Source organism: Anolis sagrei, chromosome 1 (assembly GCF_037176765.1).
Source record: "Anolis sagrei isolate rAnoSag1 chromosome 1, rAnoSag1.mat, whole genome shotgun sequence".
NCBI lineage: Eukaryota > Metazoa > Chordata > Lepidosauria > Squamata > Dactyloidae > Anolis > Anolis sagrei.
Window position 1 is genome coordinate 82,968,942 of NC_090021.1, and position 25,002 is coordinate 82,993,943.

A 25,002-nucleotide genomic window follows, 5' to 3' on the forward strand; every position below is an offset into this window, starting at 1 on the left:
AACCAAACAAAAAAACAAGCCATAATTTCCAAAGAAGCAGCACAGTAGCATTTGATGCAGGGGCATGGAGCAAAAATAGTTATCAGTAGCATGATCCTTGCTCAATAAACTACATGTCTGCAGCTTCATAGGGGCATGGAGAAAAGCCAGAGGTTATTCTTCAATTGGTCAGCATTTCTCAGTCTTTTTACTCTGGAAGGAATCCAATTTTCCAGTCTTAAGGAACCCCTACATAAAAATTGCTATACACCCTTCCTCCCTTTCTTCCTTAAAAACTGCAATCTCTCACAGAGTCCCTAGTGACCTCTCCATAAGCTTCATGGATCCCAAGAACTCTGAGAAATGCTAGTCTTGATTATAAACCAGAAAATGAATAGCTTTTGGCAGGGATTGGAAGTAGTGCATTAAAAGTAAGAGCTTTAGCTGCTTTGGGGAGGGGGACATGAAATGGCTTAACAATGTTTTTTTGTGTGTGTGTGAAATAATGCATCAGTCCATAATGTCACTTTTTAGATTAATAAGCAACATTTACTCACATCTCCTATAATACTGGTTTGGGAGCAATTACTTGGGTGGAAATTCCCAAATTTCTATTTCTAAGTATATATTGCTTTTTAAAAGAAAAAAAACTTCTAAAATAATGCCAGTAATTTGTTATTTGCAGCGTAAAATGTAACATATTAAAAATAATATCCATGGCTCTGCATTAACAGGAGAACTAACAAACTGATTCCCAGTCTTAAGACAGAAATAGCTATGGAAAACACATATTCCCTAACGCACCATAAAACATTGTCTAATGAATTTAGATCAGCATAATGCTAAACTCCTAGTTTCCAATAGACCACTCAACCTCTGAGAATGCCTGCCATAGATGCAGATGAAATGTCAGGAGAGAATGCTTCTGAAACATGGCCATACAGCCCAGAAAACTCACAGCAACCCATTGTTTTCATTGATCACACAGGCTTAAAGCAGTCTTGATATCCATTGTTTCATTTACCTATACTCCACAAAATATCCATCCCTTCTCCAAAGGGTTTGTGGATCTTTCTAGGTCCTCCAGTTCAATTCAATGATACAGTTCTGGCCCAAGGATTGGCAAAATGTATGGTTTACTATAATATCTGCAACATTAGGCATCCCCTAGAAATTGGTATAGTACTTGTCTTTTTCTTTTAAAATGATGCTATACTATACCATTGTTTTCTCTGTGTATGTGTTGTTTTCAATTGATCAGCATGGTGTAAAAGGCCCACTTTAGTTAGTGCACTTGTTCTGGGACTTGAAAATTTTACCTGTTTACCCAAGGACTCTGATTCCAGAAATAAACAAGAATGCTACCCCCTCTGCTCATTACTCGACATGATGAACAAGTTCTATGTACTTCTTTCATTTCTTTTGAATGAGATCAAACACAGGAAAAGTTCAACTGCTCCCTGAAGAGTGACAGTCTTTGCATTCACAGAGTTGCCAAGTAATAATTGCTGCTTTTATAAAGTAAAGTGCTGAGTGGATGAGAAAGGGAAACCCTGCTTCAGCATAAGACCCAAGAAGCACAACTAAAGCATTTCTTGCATCCCAGTAAAGAGAAGAATAAAATACACACACCCAGTCTTTCAGGACCTTCTCCCCTCAGTTTTCAGTTAAGAACCTACAGAGAAAAGTCATGATGTGACGATGTGTAACTTTTATTCTTATGGTTATGTGTTTAAACAGTAGTTAATAAATGGTAAGTATGTAGGATTATATTTTGTTAGAGATGGTGGCTGGTGGCTTGAGCTGAATTGCCATAGCAATGGGGGCGGAATCAACTATCACTTCACGGAGCAGCTTTTTGAAAGTGGCAGTTGTAAGCCGGTGAGCTACAGGGAAGGACTGGTTTCTCTAGTGGGAGAAACAGGGAGTTTATTTGTGACCAAAGGGGTTACAGGAAAGGTAGTGATAAAACTACAGGGGGTTATTGATTCTGGGTTGAGAATCAAGGTTTGGCTGGGAGCCAATTCTGTTGAATAGGCCTTTTGGCTTATTTGTTTTGTTGGGACAGTTGTCCAGAAGAGATACATCTGCTTATAGAAACCTCTTGAAGTCTGTGCCTGAGGTTACTCATGAAACCTTACTAATGTAACCAATCAAGATTCGTGCCTCTTGTGAAGAAACAATTAAACATGTTATACTCCTGTTAAAATAAACTTGTTACTGTTCTCCTCAAACCTTGCCTGATACAGTTTCTCTTAAGTCAAACAGCCTGCATAAGAAGTAAAGTCAAGCCAAGGACAGTAAACACTACGCTATCAAATGAATAAAGCCTTCAGTAATTAATAGTCCCTTTATAAACCAGCTCATAAGCTGATATTGATCATTGCCCGGCTTTCCTCACAGATTAGGTGGCAGTAGTTTTACCCTCCTTTACAGCCATCCTTTGTCAAATTAGTGCATGTATCTGTACATACTTATACATGTATATATGCATGGATCCACTCATCCACACTAAGTGAGCTTTGTATCAGGGATGGGAATTACATAGTCTTCCACACATTGTATGACTGAGATTCTCATTATTTCTGACCACTTGTTCCTCATGCCTGTTGCAGATAAAGCCATGCAAGTGGGTGGTTTAAATTACAGTCTTAAGTCTTTTTGCTTGAAAGTGTAACTCAGTAAAACTATATGACTTACCTCTGAAATGACATGGTTTTTATATGGTAGCTAAATCCAGAACCATATCAAGATATTTTTCTGTCTGAGGCAAAGGAATTATTACATTCTTCATCCATGTACAGGAACTAATTGGACTGGCCACAGAAACATCAAAACTGGCAGAGTGGTAATTTGATTCTGTCTTGGATGACAGCAGGTTATTTTAGGAGTGCAAGATACACAATGCTCTATCTCACAACACCTTGCCATCTTCCTCACCCATGTCAGTGACTCATTCTACCTTATGGTAAGACTACCCTGACGGACCACATGCATCAGATGAAGCTGTATTCAAAAACTGAAGGGATTTCTAAATCGAATGAATACATCATGAATGAATTGGGGGGGGGGATCTATCATGTACCCTTTTCTAATAGGTTATTGGTTCTTATTGCTGCTTCCTCTGTGTTCTTGTTCACTGTTCTAGGCAACCAGTAAGTCATGCCCATTTCTACAATAATCCATCCCATGCTCTCTGTGTCATTTACCATTTCCATACACTGCAACACTCACCATTCTATGGCTGCTGAGCATGCTCTGTTTCCACTGAGAAGCTTTTGGGAGCATCATTAACTTAGGATTTCTTTTTCACCTAAAGTATTCTTTTGTACTTCTGCAAACTTTAGTGTTTACCAGGCTTTACCTCTCTACATTTAGCAATGAGTTTTACTTTACAGAGGAGTTTTTATTTGAAATCCTGTCCAATCCGTTTTCCAAATACAAGAAGGTCCAGTCCTCAAGAGATGCCAGTCTAACATGCATCGTGAAGTCTTTCACACTTTGTTCAACATGTAAAGAATATGTTCCACAGCTTCAGTCATCCCTTGAGTAGAGCTTGGAAAAGTTCATTTTGTTGGATGACAATTGTCAGAATCTCTTCTGGGTGATACTGGGAGTTTAAGTCCAAAAAAAGAGTAAAATTTCCAGGCTCTACCCAAGACTCCCTGTTCCTCTTCCCAGAACAGAAACCTATTCATTGGGAGCTGTATTATCTTCACAGACCAGGAGGCATTTTTCAAAAGTTTAAAGGACATCTGTGAAATTACACCTTACAGTGTAAAAAATAATTTGCAGATAACTATTCAGTGACAGAACTGGCCTACTTTAAGCCTTAGTATTCTACATGAAGTAGAATACAGGCCCAGATAAGGCTGTTACAATAATATATAACATGCCCTTCAAAGTGGACAGATCACAAAATGAGCTCCGGAAGAAAGCATGTTTTTTTCTATCCTTGATGTCACCTCAATGTATACAGCACAGCATGGGAGAGCAAGATAGACCTACTATTTAGATGAGACAGATGGAGAAGACCTCTCTCCAGTAGGACATGACAGAGGCCAAGGGTATACCTCCTTCTTTTGAAGAGTAGAGAAAAGACAAGGAGGGGTTTTGTAGATCCCAGAGTCTAATGGTGTAACAACTTCTGAACTGGCGGAAAACCTTGCTGTTGTTCCTTTCTTTATCTTGCTGGATAATCTGCAAATGAACTGGGGGAAGGGGTCAATTTACAGCTCTTTGCTTTGCAATCCCCTGGCTCTGAAGTCACTTGCTGAGTGTGACAAATGATAGGAGAGTTGGACTCTATGGCCTATGGGGCCCCTTTTAACTCTGTGATTATGTGATGAAAGATACACAAACAGTCTGAAATACATGTAAAATATAATTAAAAATATAAAACTCAGCACAATATTTTTAAAGACCATTCTGTCAACTGAGTTAAGAGCCAAAGGGTTTTGCTACCCAACATCAAGGAACCAACTAAACCCCAGGTGGCAGCGAGTTCCACAGCCTGGGTTAACTGTGTAAGAAAGGAGTAACCACTGACAATGACTAGCTTTAGAACAAGGCGGGATTTTAATCACAGTTTCAAGTTGATTTTAAATTTTGACATTTCCCAGAACTGGCCATCATAGTTTTCAAAAATAATGGAAACCTGGATTGTTTTCTGGATTAGTTATGGATCACTATAAATAGACTTTACTGCTAACAGAAAACTAAGGTTTAGGACTCACATCTAATCCTTAAATTCCTTTTTACAATTCTGTTCTGTTAATTTTAATAGAATTTGTCACAAAGTAACATTAACTTTGCATTTTATGGTGCATTATGTATTTCACAGGTACATCAGTGCTATTCCAGTAGGTAGATATGTCTAAACAACTACAGACACAAACATGTGAGCACCAGTTTTGCTTACACCTGTTGGTGTTTAGGGAAAAAAGGTTCCTTCCAATTTTAATAATTAGTTACAATATCTAAGTGTGCTGAAGAACCAAGCATAAATACCATGCTTGTATCATTGTTGCTTTAAATTTTAAAGGCGGTTTTCATTCCTTACTTGCTAAGAGTTATTTTCAACTTCTGTTAAGTATAAGTTACTGGCAGTATGGTGGCAAAAGTGTGAATATAGCTGACTCATCATAGCTTTTTAATGTACTATCCACTTTGCTTTAAAAGAAAGAATATAAAGTGGAAAGGGGGGAATTAAATATTTTGACATTACAATTCTGAAAAGCAACAGTTTATTATTTCAGAATATCTATGAAAAAGTCTTGGAAGAAATTAAAAGACTTTGAATAATGTGGAATGCTAAATTTATCCCTTCTGGATAGAGTTGCAGCAATAAAGCCAAATGTTTTGAAAAGGGTTTAATAGTCATCCCTCCAAATTTGTGGGTTTGACTTTTGCAGATTTGATTAAAATGCTTTCTTGAGAAATCTCTAGGTTCTCTGGGATGACAATATGGTTAATGTCTGCCAAACATCAGGAGTTACTTATTATTATTATTATTATTATTATTATTATTATTATTATTGTATTTATACTCCATTTTATCTCCCCCAAAGGGAACTCCAAGCAGCTTGACATAAAAAACTAATATATCATTTGAAATATAAAAAAATACAAACATTAACATAGAATTAAACACAAGCAGCATTACAAAAATCACGAATTTCACAGTTAAAATCCATCAAAACAGGTAAAAACCACAGCATCCCCAACTAGATCTTAGACACCTTCATTTTTAAAAACCTGCCTGAATAAAAAGGTTTTAGCCTGTCACCTGAAGGACAGCAGGGAGGTGCCATTCTGGCTTCCCTGGGCAGAACGGAGTTCCAGACTCAAAGGGCAGCCACTGAGAAGGCCCACTTTATTGTTCCCCCCAACCAAGCTTGACATGAAGGTAGGAGTGATAGAAGGGCCTCTCCTGAAGATCTCAGGGCCCAGGCAAGGGGATGAGGTCAGCCAAATAGCCTGGACCTGAGCCATCTAGAGCTTTACAGGTCATAACCAGCACTTTGAATTGTGCCTGGTAACAGCCTGGTAGCCAATGGAGCTGCTTCAACAGAAGAGTTGCCCACTCCCTGCAGCCAGCCCCAGTGAGCAACCTGGCTGAAGCTCTTTAGACCAGCTGAAGTTTCTGAGCACTCTTCAGAGGCAGCCCCACATAGAGTAATCCAGACAGGATATAACTAAGGCATGTACCACTGTGACTAGATTTGGCTTCTCAAGGAATGGGGGCACTTGGTGCACAAGTTTTAATTGTGCAAAGACCCTCCCAGCCACTGCCAATACCTGGGCCTCCAGGTTGAGCGCTGAGTCCAGGAGGATCTCCAAACTGACCAGGATAATCTGTATTGTTTATATTAAGTTTCAATTTATTTGTCCTCATTCAGTCCGTTACTGATGACAGACATTGGTTTAGGGTCAGGACAGCTTCCTTGGCAGTAGAGGGAAAGGAGTAGTAGAGTTGGGTGTCATCTGCATTCAGGTGGCACCATACTCCAAAACTTTGGATGACCTCCCCAGTGGTTTCATGTAGATGAGTCGCCTGTTAAGGGCTGAAAAATGCGGTATAGAAATGAAGCAAATAAATAAATAAATCTAGAAAGAATACTTTAGCAGCAGCAAGAACATGGTTTGCTCACATTTGGAAATGGATGGAAGTACTGAGCATGGAAAAAAGATTGAAAAATAAAAAATCTAACAATGCAATAAATCCAATTTCACTTGGATTATTTAGCTGGATCTGAGAAGGTAGAAAAATGTCAATTTTTCTTTTTTAATTTTTCTTTTCATTACAATTAGAACTGGTGAGTCAGAGCCCTACTGTGTTTCAGTTGTATGTTGGTTCTCCTTTTTGTCTCCCTGTTTTGCTTTTTTCTCTTTCTTTTCTTTCACCTTCTTTAAACATATATTATTTTGATTGTATATTAGAGTGTTAGTGTTAAAAATCAATCAATCAAGAAAACAAGAAACAGATGTTAGTTCTAACAATTTAGCCCTATAGACTTGTAGGGTTATTTAAGAGCTCGGGAGTCTTTAAATGGTCACCAAACATTTACTTTTCGATTTATATCCTGCCTACCAGCTACCCTGCCTACCAGCAGCATTTTTATTTATTTCTTCACACAACTTTGTGCTTTAAAAAGCCATATGACATGCAGAAATTAAACAGGAACTTCTCTTGCTGTGTCTTTTTGTGGCACTAAAATGTTAAGAGATGACAAAAGTGAAAGAGAAGAGCCAAAGGGAAAAACAGGAAATCATAATTTATTGTCGAAGGCTTTCAAGGCTGGAATCACTGGAGTGTTGTGTGGCTTCCTGGTTGTATGCCGTGTTCTAGCAGTATTTTATTCTGACATTTCACCTGCATCTATGGCTGGCATCTTCAGAGGATCCCCTGAAGATGCCAACCACAGATGCAGAAAAACATCAGGAGAAAATGCTGTTAGAACAAGGCCATACAGCCTGGTGGAAACCATACAACATTCTAAATCATAATGTGTGTGTATGTTTTAGAATACACAAAAATAATCAATTCAACAAGAACAAGTGTGGTGTAGTTGTTTGAGAGTTAGACTGCAACTCTGGAAACTGGAGTTCAAATTACTACTCAGCCATGGAAACAAGCCTTGGAAAAAACTCTCTTAGCTTCAGAGGAAACCAAAAGCAAATCTTCTCTTAAACAATCCTGCCAAGAAAACCCTGTGTTGGCTTTACCTTAGAGCAGTGGTTCTCAACATTCCTAATGCCACAACCCCTTAATACAGTTCCTCATGTTGTGGTGACCCCCAGCCATTAAATTATTTTCATTGCTACTTCATAATGGTAATTTTGCTACTGTTATGAATAGTTATGTAAATATCTGATATGTAGGATGTATTCTCATTCACTGGACCAAATTTGGCACAAATACCCAATATGCCCAAATTTGAATACTGGTTGGGTTGGGATGGGAGGATTGATTTTGTCATTTGGGAGTTGTAATTGCTGGGATTTATAGTTCACCTACATTCAAAGAGCATTCTGAACTCTACCAATGATGGAATTGAACCAAGCTTCCTCTGAGAAACACTATTTCACCACTGAACTTGTTCTTTGTGATACAAAGTTTTAATCATGTTTAGGAAAAAATTGTCATTCAAATTCATTGGTTAGTGGTTTTTGTCTCTGGCGCAGCAGAAAACACACTTTCTCCATCTTCTATTGGACATATTCAAGTGTGGCTATTATACAATCACTCTATCTAGGTGAAGATATGATTAAGTGATGATATAATAGCCATACTTGAGTATGTCCAATAGAAGATCGAGAAAGCTTGTTTTCTGCTGTGCCAGAGACTAAAACACTAACCCTTAGTTTCCTGTCATTTTTCACAGTGCTTGGTTGCCATACCATTTACCATATTCATTTTTCTACATGAATACAATTGTTGTTATTATGTATGTACAAATCACGTCAGACTTACGACAACCATAATTCTGGGATTTTCTTGTCAAGGGTTTTTTTTACCTTTACCTTCATCTGAGGCCAAGAAAGTGAGATTTCTCCAAGGTCGCACAGCAGGTCTCCATGGTCAAGCAGGGATTCTAAGCAGTTGCCTAGAGTTCTCGTCCACTGTTCCTTGGCTACAATCTTTTCACGCAACCATGTAAGCTAAAGAGACCAGGTTGAATGATCCAGCTATATGTTTAATAGTGGAATCATGTCTTTAAATTACACATTTTCCAAATGAAAGTAATCTTCTTCTATGAAAGTTCATCATCAAGTACAAACAGACAGCAGTTCTTTCTGGAAACTCATTAACTTGTGACAAATTTAATTAGTTTATAGGGTGGTTGTTATTTCACCACTCCAATCATTTTAAATTAATTTGTTTAAGGAAGCCGCAAAGTTTAATTGAAAAGTTCTGGGCCACGTGAAACACATTGAAAAATTATCACACTTTCTTATCATGTAATATTATCTCTGCTAAAATTAATTAAGATACAAATTATGCCATAATTAAAGGACGATATTAAAGTTACCACTTCCCAACTTCTCTGAGCCATGTAAGGAAAGCATTTGTTCAAATATGTTTTTTCAAAATGCTGACCATCAAAGAAAGAAAACTCTCCTCTGAATAATCATAGAGCTTTATTAATGTTCAAAATAGGCAATATTTTATGTTGCTTCTTATGAGAGACTCAAAATTTTACAATAAATTTATGCAGGCATGTCTTTTGTGCTATGCTTGAAGTCTGGGGATCCTTCCTGCATAAAGCATTTCATAGTGAGTGATGAAAAGACAGGATAAAGTTGGATTTATGCAAAGATGTCCAAACAACCACCATTCAAGTTTATCAGTGAGATACACAGAGAAGGATCCTTGAGGAGCAAGTTGTCCCACAACTATGATTAAACACATCTTTCTCTTCTTGCAGATCTATTACTGATTTACTGCTAGTGGCTTCTTTGTATCAACATTAAAGGGATGCTGTTTTGAAAGTTACCAATGACAATGTTTAAGGTTACAAATCTCAGGATTACTTTTCCTTTGCACTGGATTCTCCATCACTTCAGAATGACATTATCTTTGCCTCTTCCTCCCCTTCTTTTGCTGCTGGGATTAGTATCAACTTGGAATATTCTTTCATGCCAAGTTACTAATCTATTATCAGAAAATCCTTGGGCATCCCAAAATCATAGAGTTATGTCTCTTTCCCCGTAGCAAGTCTAGTGTTTGAATCCTGAAACAGTTCCCCCTTCTCAGTGAAAAAGCTTTAGGCTGTAGACAAGGCTTAGAGCAATAACTTTAGAGTGCTTCCTGAAGAGTATTTTTGGGATGGGCATTGAGTGTGCTAGCATATTTAAGCTCCAAAAGGATTATGACAATACTTTTGATGTTCTCTTTCTGTCAAAATGACAAGGGATTAGCAAGATCACCACTGGACATTGGACAATACAATCCATAAGAAGAATGGTCTTCACAGCTGTCTGGATTTTCTACCCAGATATTATAGCCACCACTAAATCCCAAAGTCAGTGGTGAGAGATTGCCACTTGCATAAAAACAAATTTCTATTTCTATGATGTTTCACACACTGAGTGTGTGCTCACATCTATGCATGTACATACCAAGAATATTAAATAAAAATTAGTTAATGTGAAACAAAATAATGTCAGCCTCCAGCAAAACCCGCTCGGCATATAATGCCACTTTATACATTTCCTCACGAAGAGTATAAATGCAGAAAATCTCTAGTATCTCAAAAAACAAAAAACCACCAAAAAACAAGGGAAATATTTTTCTCTATGAAATCCTAGGACACTTCCAGTGAATGTTGACAGTAATTAGGTAAATGGATTAGTGATCTGATTCAGTGTAAGGCAGGATCCTATGCATTTATAATACAGAGTTCAATATCCTGGAGGAGGAACTGTCCTAAAAGCAGAACACATGTACAATCAGTTGCTTTTTTTGTGGACAAATCACAAACAAAAAATCCACTTTTTTAACTGAGAGCAGGTTTAAGGAAGTTGTTCTACTAGTTTTACTAGGGGACCTAGAAATTTCAACAGTTTTAATCAAATATACAAATAATGAAATCCGTAAAACTGAAACATGTAAAATTCAAAATACTTATTTTGATATTATGTGCCAGAACAAAGACACTGAACAGTTTCCTTCTCACTAAGTGCAATTACCAGAATTGTTACACATTTTTAAACTTTTGCGTGATCTTTTGTAAAATATTTGTACAAAAACACAAAGTTTTATACTATCTTCAGTAGATAAACTAGTTTCTTGCAGACACTACAATGTTTTCTATACAAACCAGACTGTTCTCTGAGCACAATGACATTTCCTAAAAGATGATATGAAATGAAAAGAAAATGCATGGAAAACTTCCTCATCGGGTATTTCCTTGAGCTGCGGTGGTGCAATGGGTTAAACCCTTGTGCTGACTGAACTGCTGACATGAAGGTTGGGTTGCTGACCTGAAGGTTTCCAGTTTGAATCCTCGGGAGGGGCTGAACTCCCGTCTGTCAGCTCCAGCTTGCAGGGACATGAGAGAAGCCCCCCAGCTAACACATCTAGGCATCCCCTGGGCAACGTCTCTGTAGACAGCCAAATCTCTCACACCAAAAGTGACTTGTAAAACGTTCTCAAGTCGCTTCTGACATGATTTTTAAAAGTCTGCCAAGACACTGTTTCTCAATATAAATGAGAGATTAGCAGTTGTTCTTAATGTCCCTGGTGGATATATTTTCTTCATGGCATGTGCTCTTAATAGTGGTATAATTTCCTGCTCTAATATAAAAGTTGGATTCTTCCCCATACCGCATGTAACTGTCTGGAGGCATTATTCATATAAAGCACTGTGATCTCTGTAGAGCTATTTATGGACTTTATTACTGGTCATGTGGATGGAGCTCTCTGGAAAACAAAATTCAAAAAGTGCCTTTTCCAAAGACTGCATTTTATGGAGTATTGTGCAGAAATTTTCCAAAAGAAAAATCCACATCAGATAAATGTGCGAAGTATTCCCTAACCCTCAAGTCCTCCTCTTCCTCCATTAGCTTGGATAAAGTAGCTAGAGAGAGTAATAAAAGCAAATACAAGAGTGTACTTAAAGAAATGAATGAGGTACACGTAAGTGTCTCATAATTCAAAATCTTCATCTTGTCTAACTTGTTTCCTGCCACTTGTATGGGACCCCATCATCTTTAGTCAACATTTTCAGTATACCATCCAGTATATTTCAAAGAACACCAGATGGACAGAATCTGAAACAGTTAGGTACATAAAAGTGAAAATGTTAGTAGCAACAGGTTTTCTAGTGTGGAGAGCTCTCCACATTCATGTACTCTTGAGGCTTGAAAAGGCACACTTTGGACACTCTTCATAACTCCAAGGGGCAGATGAGTGGATTCCTTATTTGGTCTAGACTTTCCAAGTGAGAGGAATGAATTCTCATGACAGTGTTCTTTTCCCTTCTTCCCTTCTCTTTCAGAGTTCCCCCTGAATCACACTGATGCTGGAAAAGGTGTAATGTGTAAAATATGTTTCTATGCCAACACAATACAAAATACATACGATTTCTCCTCCAAATTATTAGATATTTGTACTCGAGCTTCTCTCCATATGCATACAGCTTTCTGTTCAGGATAAAAGATTAATTGTTAATCAAGCACCCAAATTGCCTATTAACAAGTTTTTTTGTTGAAACAAAGAAATGTTACTGGCAATATAATGTGGATGTTAAAAGTGCTCCATTTTAGGACTTGGACAAGGCACCACTGCAAATGATTCAATTATTCATACTTCTATTTAATAAGAACATATTTCCCTTTGAATGTTCTTGAATAGCAATGACTGAGCCAAATGTTAAATGCAAAAAAAAGTGATTTCTCTTCCCTTCCTTCAGCCTTTCATACACCTTTGGAAACTCTGATTTTTTGTTATGAAAATTGTGTCAAGCAACCTTGCATTATTGCAGTAAGTAACACAATATGACACTTCTCTGGTTTATTGAAGAGGATCAATTCAATCTTTCCATCCCAGAGTATAACTCTGCACATGGACTATGGCCATTAACTGTGAAGTTAAAGCACCTTCCCCACATGCAATATTGTAGCCTACATGACTAAAACATATAAGTTCATTGCTATATTTGGTTGGGTTTTCAAAGAAAGGCAAAAGTGCAGAAAGAAATACACTGAAGAACATGGATCAAATCCTGTCTCCCCTCTGTTTACTTGCAGAACTTCATTTTCACCAGAATTTTACCACCTTTAGTGCCACTTGAGACTCCATTTCACAACAGGTAGGTTATGTTTAGAAAGTTAGAATAGTGTAATGGTTTGGGTAATGGAGCCTCTGCTAGCGCAGTGGGTTAAACCACTGAGTTGCTGAACTTACTGACCGAAAGATCTGCGGTTTGAATCTGGAGAGTGGGGTGAGCTCCTGCTGTTAGCCCCAACTTCTGCCAACCTAGCCGTTAAAAACATGCAAATGAGGGTAGATCAATAGGTACCGCTTTGGTGGAAAGGTAACAGTAATCAATGCAGTCATGCCAGCAACATGACCTAGGAAGCATCTATGGACAACGCCGGCTCTTTGGCTTAGAATGGAGATGAGAACCACCCTCTAGAGTCGGGCATGACTAGACAATGTCAGGGGGAACTTTTACCTTTACTTACATGACTAAAACATGGAGCCCCCAGTGGCGCAGTGGGTTAAACCCCTGTGCCAGCAGGACTGAAGACCAACAGGTCGCAGGTTCGAATCCAGGGAGAGGCGGATGAGCTCCCTCTATCAGCTCCAGCTCCTTATATGGGGACATGAGAGAAGCCTCCCACGAGGATGATAAAAACATCAAATCATCCGGGCGTCCCCTGGGCAACGTCCTTGCAGACAACCAATTCTCTCACACCAGAAGCGACTTGCAGTTTCTCAAGTCACTCCTGACACAACAAAAAAAATGACTAAAACATTTAAGTTCATTGCTATATTTGGTTGTGGGGTTTTCAAAGAAATGGAAAAGTGCAGAAAGAGCTACACTGAAGAACATGGATCAAATCCTGTCTCCCCTCTGTTTACTTGCAGAACTTCCAAGAACTTTGGGTTGTTGTAGGCTTTTCGGGCTGTATGGCCATGTTCTAGAAGCATTCTCTCCTAACGTTTCGCCTGCATCTATGGCAGGCATCCTCAGCAATAGTGAGATATGAGGATGCCTGCCATAGATGGAGGCAAAACATCAGGAGAGAATGCTTCTAGAACATGGCCATACAGCCTGAAAAACCTACAACAACCCAGTGATTCCGGCCATGAAAGCCTTTGACAATACATTCCAAGAACTTCATTTTCACCAGAATTTTACCACTTTTAGTGCCACTTGAGGCTCCATTTCACAACAGGTAGGTTATGCTTAGAAAATAAGCATGGTGTAATGCTTTGGTTATTGGACTACAACTCTGGAGACCAGGGGTCAAATCTCAGCTCAGCCATGGAAACCCACCGGGGGAGCGGATACAAGTTGTACTATCTCATCTTTAGAAGACGGCAAAGGTAAACCCCCCGGATTAAACAAATCTTGCCAAGAAACTTCATCTGAGTGTCACCATAAGTCTGAAATGCCTTGAAGGAACACAACAAACCTCCATAAACACACACTAATAATTATTTTACATGAACACAGTAAGGGTGCAAGTCAATAAACAACCCCCCCCCCCCCACGCTTGAATAGGAAAGCCTCCATACTTTTGACTCATTTCAGTGGCTCACCATATGGACCAAATTTTGTGTAAAGTGGCCAGACGTTGTAAATGTTAACTACAAACCACTGAACTCTTTGCTGAGAGGTCACCTGAGCATGCCACTCTCCTCACAGCCATCTGTCTGATTAATTAAGAATTCCGGGCTGCAATTCCAATGTGATTTAATGACTGGATTTCCTCACAAATCCTGTGATGAGGGGGGGGGGGAGTATCCTCTCCCCTTTGATAGTTTCCATCTGTCTCCTCTTCCCTACAAACATTCCCTGTGTGTGTAAGGGAGTGTAAAACCTAAATAGACTGAGCGGAATTCCTTTCCAAATAGTCACCCACAGGAGAACACCCTTTCCACGTCTGAAGCGGCGAGGCTGAATTGTGGCTGAAAGATTGGAACAAAAGAGGGTGTAGCAGCCGCAAAGAGGCGAGCGAGCGAGCGAGCGAGCGAGGGGTCCTCTTTGGGGGAGGCAAGGGGTGCCTTATTTGGGGGGAAGGCAGCCTTTTTCTAACAGAAACCCATGGCAAGGGCCCCTTCCCCCTTTTCTTGACAAGTCCTTGTGTGTGCCCTGCCTCCCTAGATGGATACTGACATATCCTGGAAGAACAAAGAGTTGCGTCTCTCAGCTGCTGGGATTCCCAGAGCGCGCGGCAGTGGCTGCTCTCATCCTCTGAAGAAGCCAGGCAGCAAGCATTTCCTTGCGGGGGGGAAAGGGTGGGGGGGGGGGCTGACACAGGCAGGCACTAGGGCAAGCCTTCGCTTTCTCTGCCTTCAGGGCGAATTACCTGGAGCAGGTGAGGCGGGCTCCCCGGTGCTCTCCTCCGCCTCTGGAGCGTCTCCCTCTCGCTCTCTCCTTTGGCTCAGCCGCGCGGCGCTTCCTCCTCCGCCCTCCGCCTTCGGAGCGGGGCTCTGGCTGGGGAAAGAGCCATGAAGGGGGAGAAGGGAGGAAGGGGAGAAGGAGGGAGGGAGGCGGAAAGCCAACCACAGCGCCTGGGCAGAGCCACGGGGAAGAAGAAGAGGAGGAAGAAGAAGAAGGTGGGGAAGAGGGTCGGGCTTCCTGCCTTCAGCCCAAGTCCTGCTGCGCCGCCCCCTCGCCGCCAGATGTGGCCGCCCCCAGCGGGCCCTTCGCCAAGGCAGCGGTGCCATTGGGGCGGGGAAGCCTCTCCCTCTCCGCCTGCCCCCCTCCCTCCCTCCTCCCTTCCCTCCCTGGGGGCGGGGCCACGTGCCTTCAGGGAGGCGCCTCTCACAAGCTCCCGGGAAAGTTTGCCCAGGGATCCCAGTGGGCAGCCTTCAGAGCCATCCCCTCTCGCATGTGAGGTTACAAGCCCACTAGCTGAGGGCGCAACCATTGGCGCCTTTATTGGGGGGGGGGGGTTCAGGGGGAGGAAAAAGAAACCTTCTGCTTTTTGCCGCCTTCCACTCCCGGTGTCTTCAGGGAGGCGCCTCTCACAAGCTCCCAAGAAAGTTTGCCCAGAGAACCAAGAGAGCAACCTTCAGAGTTCTTCCCCCCTCCCCACCATGTGAGAAATACACCCTCCCGGCTTCGTGCCCGGCTTGGTTACAAGTCCATTGGCCGAGGGCGCAACCATCAGCACCTTGTTGGGGGGGGGGGGAGGGGTGAAAGGAAGCCTGCTTTTTTTGCCGCCTTCTACGCCCAGCTCCTCCTGTGAAAGGCGGCTGTGGACCTGTTTCCTTCCTTCGTGCGTGGCCTGACTCACTTCCCCAAAGTGTCCTCGAGGCAGAGACATTTCTGACCAAGAAGGTCAGAAGCTCCTGAACTGCAGACGGTGTCTCTCCCCAGAAGTCTTCTCGCTCGCCAAGCCTCCCTCCCCCTCCCGCTCAGGCTTGGGAGGAAGGAGCGCCTCTCTCTCTCTTGACTGCCCTTCATCCCGGACAGGGATCTCCAGTGACGTGGAAGCGCCTTTTTAGAGGCCGTGGTTTCCCCAAGAAAGCGAGGGGCGCTGCCCTTGGCCGGCTGCCCTGATTCATACGCTTCAGTGGGAACTTTCCCTTTGAGCAGCTGGAGGTCCTTTGAAGCCCTTCCCCAGGTAAATGTGTGGAGGGAGGAATCCCCGCTGAAGTCCCCGCTGAGGGGGAGCAGGGGCAGCGCTGGGTGCTCTATCCGCCTTGGAAACGGAGAGCATCCCGCCCCAAGAGGCCGCGCTGGGAATGAGGACGGGCCAAGCCACCCGCCCCTCCCCTCCCCTGGAAAGGCCCCTGAATTCGCCCCACAGGGACACCGCTGGCGCAAAGTTTGTTGGTTTGTTGAGAATATTTATCCCCCTGCTGTCAGGCACAAAGGCTCTCTGAACATCTTACACATTCTTGGCAATTCCCAGCCCTCAGGCTCGCAATCTGAGACATGACATTCAACTAAAAGTGGACAGTATTGGGGAAGGCAGGCCTGTAGCGAGGGGGGGGGGGGGTAGGGGTTCAACCCCCCCCCGAAATGTTTCAGATTTTTAAAAAACCTGGTTTACTCATGAATTTTAACTGCTTAACCAAATTCCCATGCTAAGTCTATGAGATGCAAAAAATTAAGAGTCCCTCCAGAACTGCAAGCACTATCTCAAGCAAATATTGACAATTTATTCACACTGTCGTTACTTGCAGCAATAGCCGATGTAGTGAAGCAACCAAGTTGGGTGTGTGTGTGTTGAATGCTCTCATTAAGGAGGCCAGACTTGGTGGAGGTGGTTGACAGGGGCGGAGCTGCAGGCTATGGAAGGCTGCTCTGCCCCCTGCTGTGCTCTTTGATTCAGCATGAGCTAGGAGGCAGGTTTCAACTCCCCCCCTCGCGAAATTTTCAACCCCCCCCTGAAAATTTCAACCCCTCCCGAAATTTTTTTCTGGCTACGCCCCTGGGGGAAGGATAGGACTATTTCAGTCCCTTTCCTTTTGCTTCTGCTCTGTCTTTAACTGTTGGAATCGTTTCATCAATCGTGCATGAAGGCATCCCTTTTTTGCTTGTTACTGATCGTGCCTTCATGCATTCCTTCCTAACAGTTCAGACTATTAAGCCAATCAAGCTTAATAGTGAAAATGTATTTTTCACAATATCTCTAAATTCTGCAGGGATGCTCTTCAGGTTGCATTTCAACATGGTGACTGGTCTAGAATTATTTTATAGTTGTAATTATTGTATTAGCTAGTTATGATCTATACCACAATCTGTCCCTATTCTTGTTTTTGAAGCTTCACTATCTTTTACTGCCAATTTGACTATTTGACTTCTGTATTTGGCTATCAAATGATGTCTATTTATACAGTCGCTTCTTGGGTTGCTTGGAGAATGTGTTTGCAATACACAAAGTGTTGGCATTGCAAAATTGATAGGTGATGTCTTTACGTTGGATCTAATAATAATAATAATAAACTTTATTTATATCCCGCCACCATCTCCCCAATGGGGATTTGGGGAGGCAAACATAACAGAAAATAAATACAGCAAATACATAATGCATCAAAATAAAATAAAATAAACAGTGCAAGAACATAATAAAACCAGTCTCAAAGGGCGGGCCAGATGAACAACATACATGCTAAAAACACTAAAAACATTAAAAACCCTGGGTGAGATTGGAAGTAAAAGGTATACTTGTAATGGAAGGAGTCCGAGACAGGGCAGCGGTAGGGCAAGGACTTCATTGGGGGGTAGGAGAAAGTGCATCGTGTAAACCAGGGGTCTAAAAACTTTTTTAACAGAGGGCCAGGTCACAGTCCCTCAAACTGTTGGGGAGCCGGATAATAATTTGAAAAAAACATGAATGAATTCCTATGCACACTGCATGTATCTTATTTGTAATGCAAAAAACACTTAAAAACAATACAATAATTAAAATGAAGAACAATTTTAACAAATATAAATTTATTAGTATTTCAATGGGAAGTGTGGGCCTGCTTTTGGCTGATGAGATAGGATTGTTGTTGTTGTTGGGTGCTTTCAAGTCATTACAGACTTAGGTTGACCCTAAGCGAGGGCCGGGTAAATAACCTTGGAGGGCCACATTCGGCCCCCAGGCCTTAGTTTGAGGACCCCTGGTGTAAACAAACTGTAGGTGGAGACTTACAAAAATGGGTTAGGTGGTCACTCTCTAAAGGCCAAGTTTTTAGCTCTTTCTTAAAAGCTGCTAGGGTGGGGGCTTGCCTAATCTCATCTGGTAGTAAGTTCCAAAGTCGGGGGGGGGGGGGCACAGCGGAGAAGGCTCTCTCCCTCGTACCCATTAGCCGAGCCTGTGATAGGGGAAGAGGCGAAAGGAGGGCCTCTCCAGAAGATCAAAGGGATCCTGCGGGTTTATGGTAGGATCGTAAGTGAGGCCTTCAAGTGTTCACCACAAAGACTCAGTGTGATGGTTTCCTCCAGTTGCTTGTAAGGACTTTTTGTTGTCTCCCTTCTATAACACAAAGTGTGTTGGCAGTCTAAATGCCCATAAGGTTCTTACAAAGATTTATGTTACTTGTATGCCCAACAAGATACCTACCTTCATTGCTGCTGCCACAGACATCTTTTGTGACACCTCTCAGGATCATGGAATTCCAAAGGCCAGAGGTGTTTAAAAAGAGAACTATATATGTTAAACATAAAACAGTATATATAATAAAAGTGAATGTTTGTTTGTATGCGGAGGGCGGAAGGGGGGAAGGGCGGAAGTGTATGTGGCAGCTTTCTGAGTATGTGGCAGCTTTCTGATTGGCTGCCACTTTCACAGGCCACTGTGACCAACATGGGTGACGCACCTGGACCAAACTTGGCACACATAACCCCCATAAACCCCTTTACATCCTGGTGTGGTTTGGGGGAGGTGGACCATGGATTATGGGATCTGTAGTACTTCCCAGGGACCACTGTGGCCCCCAACAAAGACCAATAAAGACCAAACTTGGCACACTGAGCCCCCATGACCCACTCTACATCCTACTGCAGTTTGGAGGAGGGCAGACCATGGATGATGGGACTTGAAGTACCTCCACTCGCTTTCTGAGATCGCCACGACCCTCATCCAATGACTGAACAAGACCAAACTTGGCACATATAACCCCAATTACCCCTTTACATCCTGGTGAGGTTTGGGGGAGGGTGGACAATGTATGATGGGATTTGTAGTACTTTCCAACACTTCAGTTCCCAGAGACCACTGAGGCTCCAAAATGACCAATAAAGTCCAAACTTGGCACACAGAGCACCCATGACCCATTCTACATCCTACTGCAGTTTGGAGGAGGATGGACCATGAATGATGGAACTTGAAGTACCTCCACTCATTTCCCAAGACCGCTGCAACCCTCATTCAATGACTGATCAAGAACAAACTTGGCATACAGAGTTCCCATGACCCACTCTACATCCTGGTGCAGTTTGGAGGAGGGCAGACTGTGGATGATGGGACTTGAAGTACCTTCAGTCACTTCCTGAGACTGCTGTGAACCTCATCCAATGACTGATCAAGACCAAACTTGGCACACAGAGCCCCCATGACCCACTCTCCATCCTGCTGCAGTTTGAAGGAGGATGGACTTTGGATGATGGGACTTGCAGTACCTCACTTACTCACTTACTGAAACCACTGCCACCCTCATCCAATGACTGATAAAGACCAAACTTGGTACACAGAGCCCCCGTGACCCACTCTATATCCTGCTGCTGTTTGGAGGAGGATGGACCATGGATGATGGGACTTCAAGTACCTTCACTCACTTCCTGAAAATAATTCAACCGTCATCCAATGACCAATAAAGACCAAACTTGGCATACAGAACCGCCATTACCCACTTTCTCTAATAACCCGGGCAGTGCCGGGTCCCCAAGCTAGTAGTTTATATATAATATTTGAAACATTCTTTTCTCCCCAAGCCCTTCTTAACCAATAAGAACAGGAATGTGCCTAAGACTGCACAAAGCCGCTTCTTCTATTACACTGAAATTTCTAGTCAATTCTATTCCAAAAAAATTCTCATTGATATCTACACCAGCAAAATTATCCAGCTCACAACCAGAGTATTCTGCTCCATAATTGCCTTGGATCCCCACCCTCTTAGTGTTACATCACCACACTGACGTTATATTGATGACTACACATTTCCCCTTTCAAAATTCAGATCAGTACAGTTTTTTTTCTCCCTTTCCTTGGGGAAGCCATCCAGCTAATTCTTGCCATGAATGAGACAAATGGTGGGGAAGCAGATCCAGCCCTTTACCATTAAAAAGCTGAAATAAATGGTGTCTTTCTCCTTGGGGCCATTGAAGAACCACCACTGTCTTTTCTGCCATGCATCTCCCTGGCAAAGCTCTTCTTGTGAAGTCTCTTGCTCTGAGGTCAGCACAAGGTATCTAGGCAATGGTGAGGGGGTATAGAATCATAGAATCAAAGAGTTGGAAGAGACCTCAAGGGCCATCCAGTCCAACCCCCTGCCAAGAAGCAGGAATATTGCACTCAAATCACCCCTGACAAATGGCCATCCAGCCTCTGCTTAAAAGCTTCCAAAGAAGGAGCCTCCACCACACTCCGGGGCAGAGAGTTCCACTGCTGAACGGCTCTCACAGTCAGGAAGTTCTTCCTAATGTTCAGATGGAATCTCCTCTCTTGTAGTTTGAAGCCATTGTTCCGCGCCCTAGTCTCCAAGGAAGCAGAAAACAAGCTTGCTCCCTCCTCCCTGTGGCTTCCTCTCACATATTTATACATGGCTATCATATCTCCTCTCAGCCTTCTCTTCTTCAGGCTAAACATGCCCAGTTCCCTAAGCCGCTCCTCATAGGGCTTGTTCTCCAGACCCTTGATCATTTTAGTCGCCCTCCTCTGGACACATTCCAGCTTGTCAATATCTCTCTTGAATTGTGGTGCCCAGAATTGGACACAATATTCCAGATGTGGTCTAACCAAAGCAGAATAGAGGGGTAGCATTACTTCCTTAGATCTAGACACTATGCTCCTATTGATGCAGGCCAAAATCCCATTGGCTTTTTTTGCCGCCACATCACATTGTTGGCTCATGTTTAACTTGTTGTCCACGAGGACTCCAAGATCTTTTTCACACGTACTGCTCTCGAGCCAGGCGTCCCCCATTCTGTATCTTTGCATTTCATTTTTTCTGCCAAAGTGGAGTATCTTGCATTTGTCACTGTTGAACTTCATTTTGTTAGTTTTGGCCCATCTCTCTAATCTGTCAAGATCGTTTTGAATTCTGCTCCTGTCCTCTGGACTATTGGCTATCCCTCCCAATTTGGTGTCGTCTGCAAACTTGATGATCATGCCTTCTAGCCCTTCATCTAAGTCATTAATAAAGATGTTGAACAGGACCGGGCCCAGGACGGAACCCTGCGGCACTCCGCTCGTCACTTCTTTCCAAGATGAAGAGGAAGCATTAGTGAGCACTCTCTGTGTTCGTCCACTTAACCAATTACAGATCCACCTCACCGTAGTTTTGCCTAGCCCACATTGGACTAGTTTCCTTGCCAGAAGGTCATGGGGGACCTTGTCGAAGGCTTTACTGAAATCCAGGTACGCTACATCCACGGCATTCCCCGCATCTACCCAGCTTGTAGCTCTATCGAAGAAAGAGATCAGATTAGTCTGGCATGACTTGTTTTTGATAAATCCATGTTGACTATTAGCGATGACTGCATTTGTTTCTAAGTGTTTGCAGACCGCTTCCTTAACAATCTTTTCCAGAATCTTGCCCGGTATCGATGTGAGGCTGACCGGACGGTAGTTGTTTGGGTCGTCCTTTTTTCCCTTCTTGAAGATTGGGACCACATTGGCCCTCCTCCAATCTGCTGGAACTTCTCCCGTTCTCCAAGAACTCTCAAAGATGGTTGCCAATGGTTCCGAAATGACTTCCGCTAGTTCCTTCAATACTCTTGGGTGTAGTTGATCTGGCCCTGGGGACTTGAACTCATTAAGAGCGGCCAGGTATTCCTGGACGACTTCTTTCCCAATTTGGGGTTGGATGTCCTCCAATCCCTCATTCACTCCATCTTGCTGAGGTTGAAGATTCTCTTTTTGTGAGAAGACCGAGGCAAAGAAGGCATTAAGTAGTTCTGCCTTTTCCCTATCCCCTGTCAGCATTGCCCCATCTTCTCCTCGAAGAGGTCCTATCGCCTCCTTGTTTTTCCTTTTTCTACTGACATAAGAATAGAAGCCCTTTTTATTGTTTTTAATGTCCCTGGCAAGTCTGAGCTCGTTTTTTGCTTTAGCCTTGCGGACCTTTTCCCTACAGGTGTTGGCTATTTGTTTGAATTCTTCTTTGGTGATTTCTCCCTTTTTCCACTTCTTGTGCATGTCCCTTTTGTGTCTTAGCACAGTTAGAAGTTCTTTGGACATCCATTCTGGCTTCTTTGCACTTGTCCTATTTTTTCTCTTTGTTGGCACGGTTTGCAATTGCGCCTTGAGTATTTCACTCTTGAGAAATTCCCATCCATCCGTAGCTCCCTTGTCTTTTAGTATCTGTGTCCACGGAATGCTGCTCAGCGTTTCCTTCATTTTTTGGAAATCAGCTCTCCTAAAGTCCAAAATGCGGGTTTGACTTGTCTTAGTTTCGGCCTGCCTTTGTACCTCAAATTGCAGGAGCACATGGTCACTTGCCCCTAAGGATCCTACCACTTCGACCGCATCGATCAGGTCCTCCGCGTTTGTTAGGATGAGATCAAGAGTAGCCAATCCCCTTGTTGCCTCTTCTACCTTCTGGACCATGAAATTGTCTGCAAGGCAAGCGAGGAATTTGTTGGACCTTGTACTCTTGGCCGAGTTTGTTTTCCAGCAAATATCGGGATAGTTGAAATCGCCCATGACTACTACATCTCTTTTCTGTGCCTGTTTGGTCAACTGTTGGCAGAAGACTTCATCAAGATCTACCTCCTGGCTTGGGGGTCTGTAGTAGACGCCTACAACGACATCTTTTTGAGTCCCAGTTCCCTTGATTCTTATCCAGATGATTTCAAGCTGGTTTCCCAGATTGCTGTCTTGAATTTCTTCTGCAGCATAAGAGTTTTTGACATATAAGGCTACTCTGCCTCCTCTCCCCTTTGTTCGGTTTCTGTGAAAGAGGTTATACCCCTCGATATCTACATTCCAGCGATAGGAGTCATCCCACCAGGTTTCAGTGATGGCTATGATATCATATTTGTGGTGTTGTGCTAGAAGTTGGAGTTCGTCTTGTTTATTTCCCATGCTCTGTGCATTAGTGTAAAGACATGTGAGCCCCTGGGATCTTCCCTTGAGCTGTTTAATTGGGATTATTGTGCTTTTGGTACTTGGTCCTTGTTGTGTTTGTGCAGCCCTCCGTTTAGCCTTCTGGCGATTCCCAGACATTATGGGTAAAGTAGTGTTCGCAAGGCTGTTGTCCCCCTCCCCCGGTGGACCTAGTTTAAAGTGCGTCTAATGAGGTTTGCGAGTCTGTGAGCAAAAAGGTGTTTTCCTACTTGTGTGAGATGCACCCCATCCCTTGCCAGTAGGCCATCCTCCTGGAAAAGCAGGCCATGGTCGAGGAAGCCAAAGCGTTCCTCCTGACACCATTTTCTAAGCCAGTCATTGACCTGTACTATTTTTCTGGCTCTTGTGGGTCCGTGTCTTACAACAGGGAGGAGGGATGAAAAGACCACCTGTACATTACATTCTTTTAGCATTGCTCCTAGAGCTCGAAAATCATTTGTGATCTTTTGAAACGTATGCCTTGCAACCTGATTAACCCCTTCACTGTTGATCTCATGGCTGAGTGCTTTGCTCTGACCACAGAGCAAGAGACTTCACAAGGCACTTGAGGCACCTGACAGAGAAGGCAGTGGCATTGTCCTGACAGACACAAGGAGAAAGACACATTGAGTTAGTTTTTAAAATGCTTTAAAGTCTAAAACAAGTTCTTCCACTGTTAGACATACACCATGTGTTCCTCAGCACAAGAATAGATGAGTATGAATTTATTTCTGGTTTAGACAAACCCTGTACGTGTTGGTCTGAAGAGAAAACAGAAATAATAATCTCTTTCTAGTAAATACTGGCCATTTTTGTGTGGCTGTATATAACACACAATGCGCACAGTAAACACTTGCAAACAATTCATAGTGATCATATTGCTCTCCCAACAGCTGCTCTGGGTACATAATCCTTTCCTGCTATGGTAATAAAAGCCCAGCAATAGCTCTGTTGATTCAGGAAGCAAGTAATTCAATTGATGCAGGAAGGCAACAGTGATGCTCAAATCTAAAAAGTAGCTATAGTATGGACTCTGTTCTTTGCAGACATGTATGCCAATTACAGAATATATATTTATACAGATGTCCATTCTGATAGAATATACTAGAAGGCAAACAGATGATGCTATAGTAACCAGTCTAAAACTTATCATGTGACTGCTGTTCACTGCATGGAGAGGCAGGTTACCATCTGTAGTTTCCATCAGTTTAGTGGGTTTATTATTACCATCCTTCTGTGAATACTGGGCAATTTACAGAAGTTGGATGATATTTACTCTAGACATATAATGTAACCAATAGCTACAGACTTTAAAGCTGGAGATGGTCAAGAAAAGGTTAGGCGAAATGAGCATGGACCAGCAGCAACATCCCTGAGAAGAAATATTGCAATGCCTAAGGGTTTTCAGGAAAAATATGTCATACAAAGTTTAAAGCAAGTGTGATACATTTTACCACATCTCGCATAATACTGGCCACATAATCATAAAAAAGAAGTTGAATGGTAAGAGATTCAGGAGCAACAGACAGATATCTCTTTTTACACACTTCATAGACAAACTAGAATTACTACCAC

At 42.4% G+C, this 25,002-nt stretch overlaps 1 protein-coding gene across 3 annotated transcripts in view; it reads right to left on the bottom strand.

Moving 5' to 3' along the window:
* The window catches only part of TMEM200A (transmembrane protein 200A), a 78,352-nt gene extending 62,952 nt beyond the window's left edge, over positions 1-15,400 (bottom strand). For all 3 annotated transcript variants that reach the window (XM_060753344.2, XM_060753345.2, XM_067466764.1), the window contains exon 1: positions 15,028-15,400. The gene's annotated coding sequence lies outside the window, so the exon portion shown is untranslated. The remainder of the gene's footprint in view (positions 1-15,027) is intronic.
* Positions 15,401-25,002: the final 9,602 nt, after the last annotated feature.